The sequence below is a fragment of the Harpia harpyja genome, chromosome 5 (genome assembly GCF_026419915.1).
Source record: "Harpia harpyja isolate bHarHar1 chromosome 5, bHarHar1 primary haplotype, whole genome shotgun sequence".
In the NCBI taxonomy this organism is placed as follows: Eukaryota; Metazoa; Chordata; class Aves; order Accipitriformes; family Accipitridae; genus Harpia; species Harpia harpyja.
This window is the reverse complement of record NC_068944.1, coordinates 44323895-44332720: the sequence shown is the minus strand read 5'-3', so window position 1 is coordinate 44332720 and position 8826 is coordinate 44323895.

The following is an 8826-nucleotide window of genomic DNA, read 5'->3' as shown; positions in this document are numbered from 1 at the left end:
GATACAGTGCTTTCATTTCCCATAGATGATCAAATAGTTCCTTATTGTGGTTCTTTGCCGTTTGACAAACACTTCAAATATTGAACGGGGAGTTTCAGATGCAGGTGCAGGATTCCTGTTTGCTTGCAGTGGTGGGAAGAGAGTTTCTTTGTTAGCATATGTCAGGACTGTTAAATGAAAATTCTGCTGCCTCATATCAATAACTGCTTTGTTCTGTACAATTTTTTATTCAAGAGATGATGGTTTCTGTTTTGGAAAAAGGCACTGTTTTCATACCTGAAAAATGTATCCTTGTGAAGAATTAAGTTTTTTAATTCATATATCTTATGAATACTGTTCTGGGTGTTTGATTTTTAGTTATTACTTTATTTGAAAGTCTGACAAAATATAGTTCACATCTCAGGTTTTAAAGGTGCAATCTAAGGAGACCATAAAATTCCCATGTCAGTAATTAAATTTTAAAGAACATGTTAAATGTCTGCCAGGAAAGGTTTAAATATAATTGATAATAAGACTTTCCAGTCCTGTTCTTGGTGATTTTTTTTTGTATATGTAAATATTTATTAAAATGAATGATGTTTTCAAAACAAAGGGAAAAAAAAATCACCTGTGGCACTCCTGTTTCTTAGAACATGTCCTGTTGATATTTAAAGCTTTGCGATAGTGCAGCTATGTAATTTCTGTCTTTGTTGGGGGGAAGCCAGTATAGTTTTTGCCTCCTCTGGTAAAACAATTCAGCATTATGTTGTGCTTGCACACTCACAAATCCTGATCATTCTAAAAAAATAGGTTTGAATGAACTTTCTTCTAAAACCAGTTACTTTTAATCCAAATCACTCAATCGAGTTTGGATTTGCTCTCCTGAGCAGTGGTACCTGAACAGTTGAGTGTTGAACTGGATAAGGGGAATTAAGCTGCCTTAGTGATATTCCATCTTCAGCTGCAGCTACACAGCAGGGTGGGAACAGAGACTTGGGACTTGGTTTGTGTGCCAGGTGTTTTCAGGAGTTCTACAAATGTTCCAAACCATCAGGCTTCGAAATACCTTAATAAAATTGGAAGAGTGGAAATATCAGGAGCCTTCTTTTACCATATTAAAATACAATTCAGAAATACAAATTTGCAAATACTTAGCTACTGCTTTTATTTCATTTTACTGACAATAGCAATGCAGGGTATTCTGTTCACTTGCCGTATTTTTTTTCCTCCAGATTTTAAGTACTTTTTAAAGTAGTGTTTGAGGGGCTTTGAGCAGTTGATTCAACTTAAGAAATTCTCTCTTGAGCTGCTTAAAACTGAGGGGTTTTTAAATTACAAAGCAAGAGCATTTTCAGTAACTTTGTACTTCCAAAGTAATTGCTGTCATGAAGTGGCTTCCTTAGAAATTTATGTGGGTTTAATTCAGATTATTTTGTATTTAATAAACAAAAGCTAAATGCAAAATCAATTGATCATGCAGTGTATGATACCAGTGTAGAGATCAATTTATAGGCCTCTGTCCACAATCTTTTTAGTATAATACTCCGTAGGAGCTCTTAAGGTGTGTGTCAGAGAGAGTAGGTTAGATTGTATTTAACCCCCTTCAGTTTACATACATGCTATCTGCAAGTGTAACTTTGTCTTTTGAAGTGTCATTTTCCTCGACTTCTGCTGGTGAAAGAGCCACTTACAGGAGACTTTACTTTTCTGGAATAGGAATCCTGTGAAGAACTGAAAACTGTAATGATAGCCTCAAAGAAAGATGTTACTATCTGAAATACTGTAACACTGACCATGGTTGCTTCCCTCGTGCTGGTCTGTCTTTTGGTATTTAAAATCTCCGTGAGAAGACCTTGAAACTTCTGTATTGTCTTCAGCAGGTGGGAATTTACCCTCTTGGAGCCCTTTGGAGTGCTTTTTGCCAAGTAGGTCAGGGTTAAATCTGTTCAGATGAACATTCTGGGCCCTTTCTCTTCCCTGGACTACAATATTATCTGGATGGTGCTAATGGAGTTCTCCAGGGCATTTTATCCTTAAAGATAAAATCAAGCAGGGTTCTTGCTATTCAGTGTCTTCTGTTAGTTTACTGCCGCTGAAAAGGAGGAATTTGTACTCTTCCTCCTCCCTTTCCAGCCTCGTGATTCACATTCCTACCTTGCATCCAGCTTTATTGTCTGAGTCTGCACTGAAATGATTTAGCATGTTAAAGCAGTAGGAAACTGACTTAAGAAGAAAAAGTGAAAAATCTTTCTTCTCAATTAGGAAATTGAATCAGCTTGCTGTGTAATCAAGAGTTTCAGAGCTAGTGCAAGAAATGGAAAGGATTGTGCAGCTGGGGTTTGGGAGGTGATGGCTGAAACCTGATTTGTATCTTTACACTTTTCTGCATAATGTAAAGTACTAGAAACCTTGTTTTATGCAGAAGCTGAGTTACGTGCTATGAGAAGCCTGAGAGCTGCAGGTCTGGACTGGCTATGACTGTCTGTGGCAGGGGATTCTCCTATCGTAACTTTGTTTTCTAGTAAAAATTCTGAAGTTGTTCCAAAGGCTTCAAGTGACCTCTCTATTTAGATGCCTTCAGTTTTGGTGCCCAGGATATTTTTTTTTTTTAGTTGGGTTTTGGGGTTTTGTTTTTTTCAAAATAGCAAGGCTGCTAGCATTGCTCTGTGTGGATATTTTTGGTCAAATTTTTATCAGACCAACATTGTCAAACCTTAATCAAATAGAGAGTTACAGATTCAGTGAAGCTGCTCAGAAAATGCTCAGTTATTTTCCAAAAGGAAGGCAATCGTTATGTTACAAATCAAATGTTCTTGAGATTAGATAGAAAGCCAAATGTGGTACAGTCATCTTCTAATACAGAAAACACTCGAGACAGAAGTCTTGGATACAGATCTCATTTGTCTATTGTATGCTTAAAGAACAGGACTTTTGCACTGTGGTAGGAAGTTTTCAAGACAAAACCACACTGTTCCTAGTTTAACCCCTTTCTCTGAAGGTCTTGTTCAAAAGACATCATCAAAAGATGAAATCTGATGGGTTTGGTCTCAATTTATTATTTGTACTGGTCAGAGTGTGTGACAGCTGTCATTCTGACTGGTGACGAAGGGTGAATAGCTCTTGACTATCTCTCTTATTCTCTAAACTGTCCCCATGTCTACAGAAAACATTGGTAGATATATTTCACATGCAAAAAATGAAGTACGCTTTTATTTGTTGGGTGTAGACGATTTATTGAATGTTAGTACTCTGAAAGTAGCAGTATAGGAAGTATACATCACTAAGTAAACAAGTCATAGACTGATAAAGCACCTAATCTCCAGCTGATTATAATACATTGAGCCTGAAGTCTTGATTTGCATAAGGATTTGAGTTTATGGGGAAAAAAGAAATTGGGGGCATCATCTTGCTCTAATGTGTTTTGTATCACACTGAGTCTTGGACTATAACTTCTTAAATCTCATGTGTATCTGTGCATTATCATATGCCCCAATCAGTAACTTCTGTCTTAAGCATCCTCCTGGAGTGACAGGTGAATTTGGCTTCCTTAAGTAATAGTCCAGACAATCCTGTGTTTGGAATGATCTTCCAAATGCTCCTGCTAAATTGTGTTGACTAACACAATGGGGATGCCATATGGAGAAAATATATGCTTACAAAGTGGGGTGGGAGGGAGAAATGAGAGGGAGAACAATCAGTTCTTGAAAGATAAGTTTGATAGATTTCTGAAGATTCTCAGAGAATTGGTGGGTGGTGGTGCGGTGGTTTGGTTTTGGGTTTTGTTGGTATTTTTTTTTTTTTTTAAGAGGACATCAGTAAATGCACCAAGCTGGAATTCTTACGTTATGAAGTTCTTCAGAAGTGGAAGGGGCAAATGCATTGCAACTATGGTCATGATGCAACTGAAGGGTCAAGGTCCTGTATAAAAACCAGTATCGGAGTTTGTTGGGGTATACTATAATAAGAGAAAACACTGGTCCAAGCAAACTTTACAACTCAGAGGATGGATAGCCCTCTCCATGAACTGAGGTAATAGGTTTCTTTTTGCCTTTGCAATAATTTTTCCATAAGCCCTAGTAAACTCTGAGCGAAGTAGACTTCGTACTATGCCTGATGAGATTCTGAAGTCTTGCAGGTGAAAAATAGACTTGGTATGGTACTTTGCTATGTGTTTTTGTAATTCTGAAAGTTCCTTCTGTTAGCTTCCTTCCTTTCTCTAGTCTGTAGGAATAGACAAAATCGTATCTGGACATTACTCATGTCTTCCTGGTATCTCAGGTACTACTAGGGAATACTGTATAGAATAGCTTGTGATTCTTTTCCATAAAAACTTCTCTGAATAGTTCTTATGCTCATCTAAATCTATCATCTGCTTCTATACTTTCCTCATCAGCTACTTTGTAATTTTTTTTTAAACTCATTTCTGTGCAATGCTTTTTGAAAGTGAACATTATAAAGGTTTACCATTTGGATGTTGATATGAATTGTCATTTCATCCAGAAGGCACGTTTCCTTATGTTAGTGACTGTAGCATGCGACATAGTAAGGCTTAGTTCTTCCTGAATGATTTCTGAAATGTAAATCCATCTAAATGTTTATCCAGTATCGGATGTACCTGCTTAAGTATGACAAGTGTTGTCTTGTGCCAGCCAGCCCAGTCTGGAGCACCCCTCCCTGCACCTCACGTTTAATGTCTTGGGGTTCTCTTTGGAGTAGACCAAAGATGTAATTGGAAAATTTGTGGTGATCTGTGCATAACCTGATTCCATACCATTTTGTGGTGAGATGGCTTTCTATGCATTTTGAGGCAGCTATTAATGCATCTTGCTTGATTTTGAGTAAAGGGTCCTGTCACTGTTAGGAGTTTGTCACAAGATAAAGCATTTACTTAATTCTTTCTTTCTTATAATTACAAAGTATTATTGCAGGATTTGGTCTCTGGAAAGGAGTCCTCCTGCATGGTCTGCACCAGAACACTGCTGTTTTCTGTCACAGAGCTTTGTTTCTTGATATTGGTCCCCACAGTAGTTTTATGTGTAGGTCCATACTAAAGATGGTTAATAAATCTTACTTAGGCCATACATTAATCTGGTTTGATTGTAGTGTATATCCATCTTGATATGTATGTTGTATTTTACCTTCCTTGATACAGTGTCAAGGACCTTATTATTTATAGTTTTTAATTTAAAAGTGCAGGTTTCCACCAACTTCTACATTTTCATTCTTTTTTTTCTTTAAAGATAATGCATTAAAAACAATCTGGAGAAAAGGAAGTGAGAATTTCTAGCTTGTGTCTTGAAGTAGAAGCTTACAGGCTGCCTCCCTCCAAATTTGGATTTTATTATCTAAGGTGTTTTTTCTGTTTATTTTTTTTCCTTTTATCAAATGTGTGTGTGTGTGTGTATATATATATATAACAATAATATACTGAGTTCCATAGGGAATTGTAGGTGTAGTGAGGAAACTGATTTGAAAATCTTGGGATAGTTTTCATCTATCTGTAAAGATGCTGCCTTGTAGATTGCTTACATTTTGTCTTAATGTGGCTTTGAAGATCAAAACACTTTCAGACATGGGGATGTTTTGCTAACTTCTGTGAAAGCATGTGGGCACTGTGCATGTTTAAACTTTCAGAGAAATTGAAAAATATACATACCTGTCGTAGATGTTCCCTTTTTAAGCATTTTTAGTTGCTTTTCAGGTAGTAGATTAGTATTACTCTCATTAAATGAACACTGAACTTCTCAAATTATGTGGGGGTTTACTCTTGCTTAAATTCAGCAATGTTCAATCATCACAAAACTAATAATTTTGGTAAATTATTGGATGGGTGGGAATACAGCAACATTTTAGTAGAAACATCCAGTTAGTGCATTTGTGTCACTTCTCAAAATATCCTAGACCTCCTATAACCCCCAAACTCCCATTGCCCTGGCATAGTTAGCACATAATTGCAAAATGATGATTTGGTGACAATGCAGGATAAGGTTGTGGGTTTTTTTATTAATAGGAGAATGATGCACTGACCATTTTAAAAAAAAAAAGTTTGAACTGCTGCAAAATTTACTGTCAACTCTATTACACCCTCATATAGCAATAGAATTTAGTCCATACATGACTATTTGTACTTTGTTACTGCCAGTAATTCATAATTTTATTTGCAGTCCCCCAAAAAACTTTACTAAGGCTTGGGGACTTAATTTTGACAGGATTGTGAAATGTTCTGAAGTCAAACAGTTTTAACCAACTTCATCTAACATAAATATGATTTGTGTCTCTTTCAGAATATGCTATTCATATATACTATTAATATACTATTAATTAGTACTATTAGGTATTACTATTAGTACTATGTTACACTTAATTCACTGTTGTCTTGTGAAGAAGTTACAGTGCTAGTTGCTATAACATGCATAATATACAACAGACCTCTTGCACTGTTAACTCACTCAGAAATGGCTACTTTGTAGGTGAAACTGAGTAGTTAAATTGCATTTGATGTAGGAGTAAAATGCATAGATTCTGTATTTTCAACTGATGTAATACCTACTATTTACTCAGTAACACTTCACATTTTTTGAAGCTATATCTTGCTGCCATCCCTAGAAGTAGCATGCACTTAAAAATTGGGCAAACTGGGACTGAAGCTAGTGTATGCTGGCAGGAGATAGTACTAACAGCAAATTGGAGGCATTGGTAATCTTCTAAAAATGAACACCATTTGAGTGACAATGCCGGTTGTCCTTGCTTTTAGTGTTTCCATTCATGAGATTCTATACTTATGAGCATGTGTAGGCTTTAGTGTTGTTCCTATTGACTATGATAAGCCCTTTATGTCATTTACTGATTCATGTTTACAATACTAGTAACTTCTGAAGCTGCTTTTTGGGGGGGGGGGCAGACAATGACACACACCCTTTTTCTGTATGAAGAGTCTGCATAATGCTGTGTACAGAGAATTTTTTTCTCTTTTCTGCTTGCTGTTTGACTTCATGTATGTCTAAGTTCTTGTTCCAAGAGAATAATAATTTAAAAACTTACTGATTTAATATAGGTTTAATTTACTGTATAACTTTATAATCTTGCCCAATTGCCTTAAGTCATTTTTTTACTTCTACAAAGTGGTAGAAATTTAAGTCCTTTTCAACTTGTTGCAGAGTTTTTCCACTGTCCTGTAACAAAAGGAGTATTTTAGGAGGGTTAGGCTTTGTTTGCCTTAACTACCCTGGTGTGTTAGGGAATGTAAGATTGTTAGTGAAGTACACAACATGTTTTGTAGCAGTGTAACTTATGTAGCAGGGTGGAAAAGCAAATGAACTATGCAGAATGGGAAGCACCTTTCTACTGATTTAATTATCTCCTGACTAGTTGTGTCCTTTTACATCTACTTAACTGTATCAGGTAGATTTAATGCCAGTACAAGAACGTGTTTGGCGAAGAGTGAAACATTTAATTTTCATGTCCCAACACTGGCCTTAACTTACTTCAAGATTTAAAAGGCCTGATCCCTGCCTTCTCTGTGACCTAGTCTGTTACAGCCTGCTATTTGTGAAGTTGTCAATAGGTATGATGAGGTACAGTCTCTTGCCAGCATGACTGTGGCAATAAATGTACCTAATACTGACACTGATGTACAGACAGACCGGTGCTGTTATTGGTGTAGCTTTGGTTGTGTTTGAAGTATGCTGCTGTAATCTGTGCCTGCAGTGAGAGGCACTAACGAGAATCCAAAGCACTTCAAGATAGGTGTGATGCTGTTGTACAACACTGTCAATGAAAATAGCATCTTGTCTGGACTTGTTTGAAGGCCTTTTTATGTAGTCAGAATGCTATCAGTAAAGCAAAACCCAAACAAAACAAACAAACAAAAAAACCCCAACAGGCTTGTGAACAGGAATTTAATCTTATAGAATCTATTGCTGCTTTGGCCTGTAATTACACTTTGGCTTTCCCATACTTCTCTCCTGAGCAAAGCCAATGTATTCTTATGAAGTAGCAAAGCCCAGTAATGCAGAAGTGGGCCATTCCTAAATGTCTGTGTGCTTTGTAATGGAAAACTGGTACGCCATGATCTTCAGATTGGTAGTTCTGGTATTATTCTTGCTAATTCATCAAACTGTAGTTATATTTGTCTTCATTGCCTGTGGTCATGAGATTTGAAGCACTGATTTACCTGAATTATCTGGGTTTTTGTCTAAAATTCTATGATCTATGTTTTACAGGTATAATCCAAACCTAGTTTTTTCTGTATATGGAAAACACAGGAAATACAAGAAGTTTCTTGCATTCAACATAGATGATGAATTTGCGTGTATTAACTAACTATGCATATACGCGCACACACAAGTTTATACAGTTGCTATGCATACTAATTAGGCATAAATAAGCATAATCACATTTTCTGTAGTTGTGAGAAGGCGGGATGACTGTATAGAAAGGTCTTGCAGTTCCTTGTGTTGAAAATAAATGGAAAATAATGGAAATAGCTGACACAAAGCCAGTCATGTCATTATAACCCTAAACAAATTAAATGTGCAAATTAAAACTAGAGACTTAGGGCTAGCTTTTGTGCAGTTTTGGATACATGAACTAGGATAATGAATAATGTGGAGTTTTCTGAATGTGTAATACAACTGCTAATACTTACTATAAAATAATTTACCAGTATAATTTTTAAATTTCACTACCATTATTAAAAGGGTAAAGCTTTTATTTAGACAAGGCTTTACTATTTCCAGCACTGATGTATGAGAGCAATGGGAGCAAATAATTACAGGGAGATGCAATTCTACCTGCAAAGTGATCTGAATTTGGGTCAGTGGGCCAACAAATGAAGAAATGGCTTTG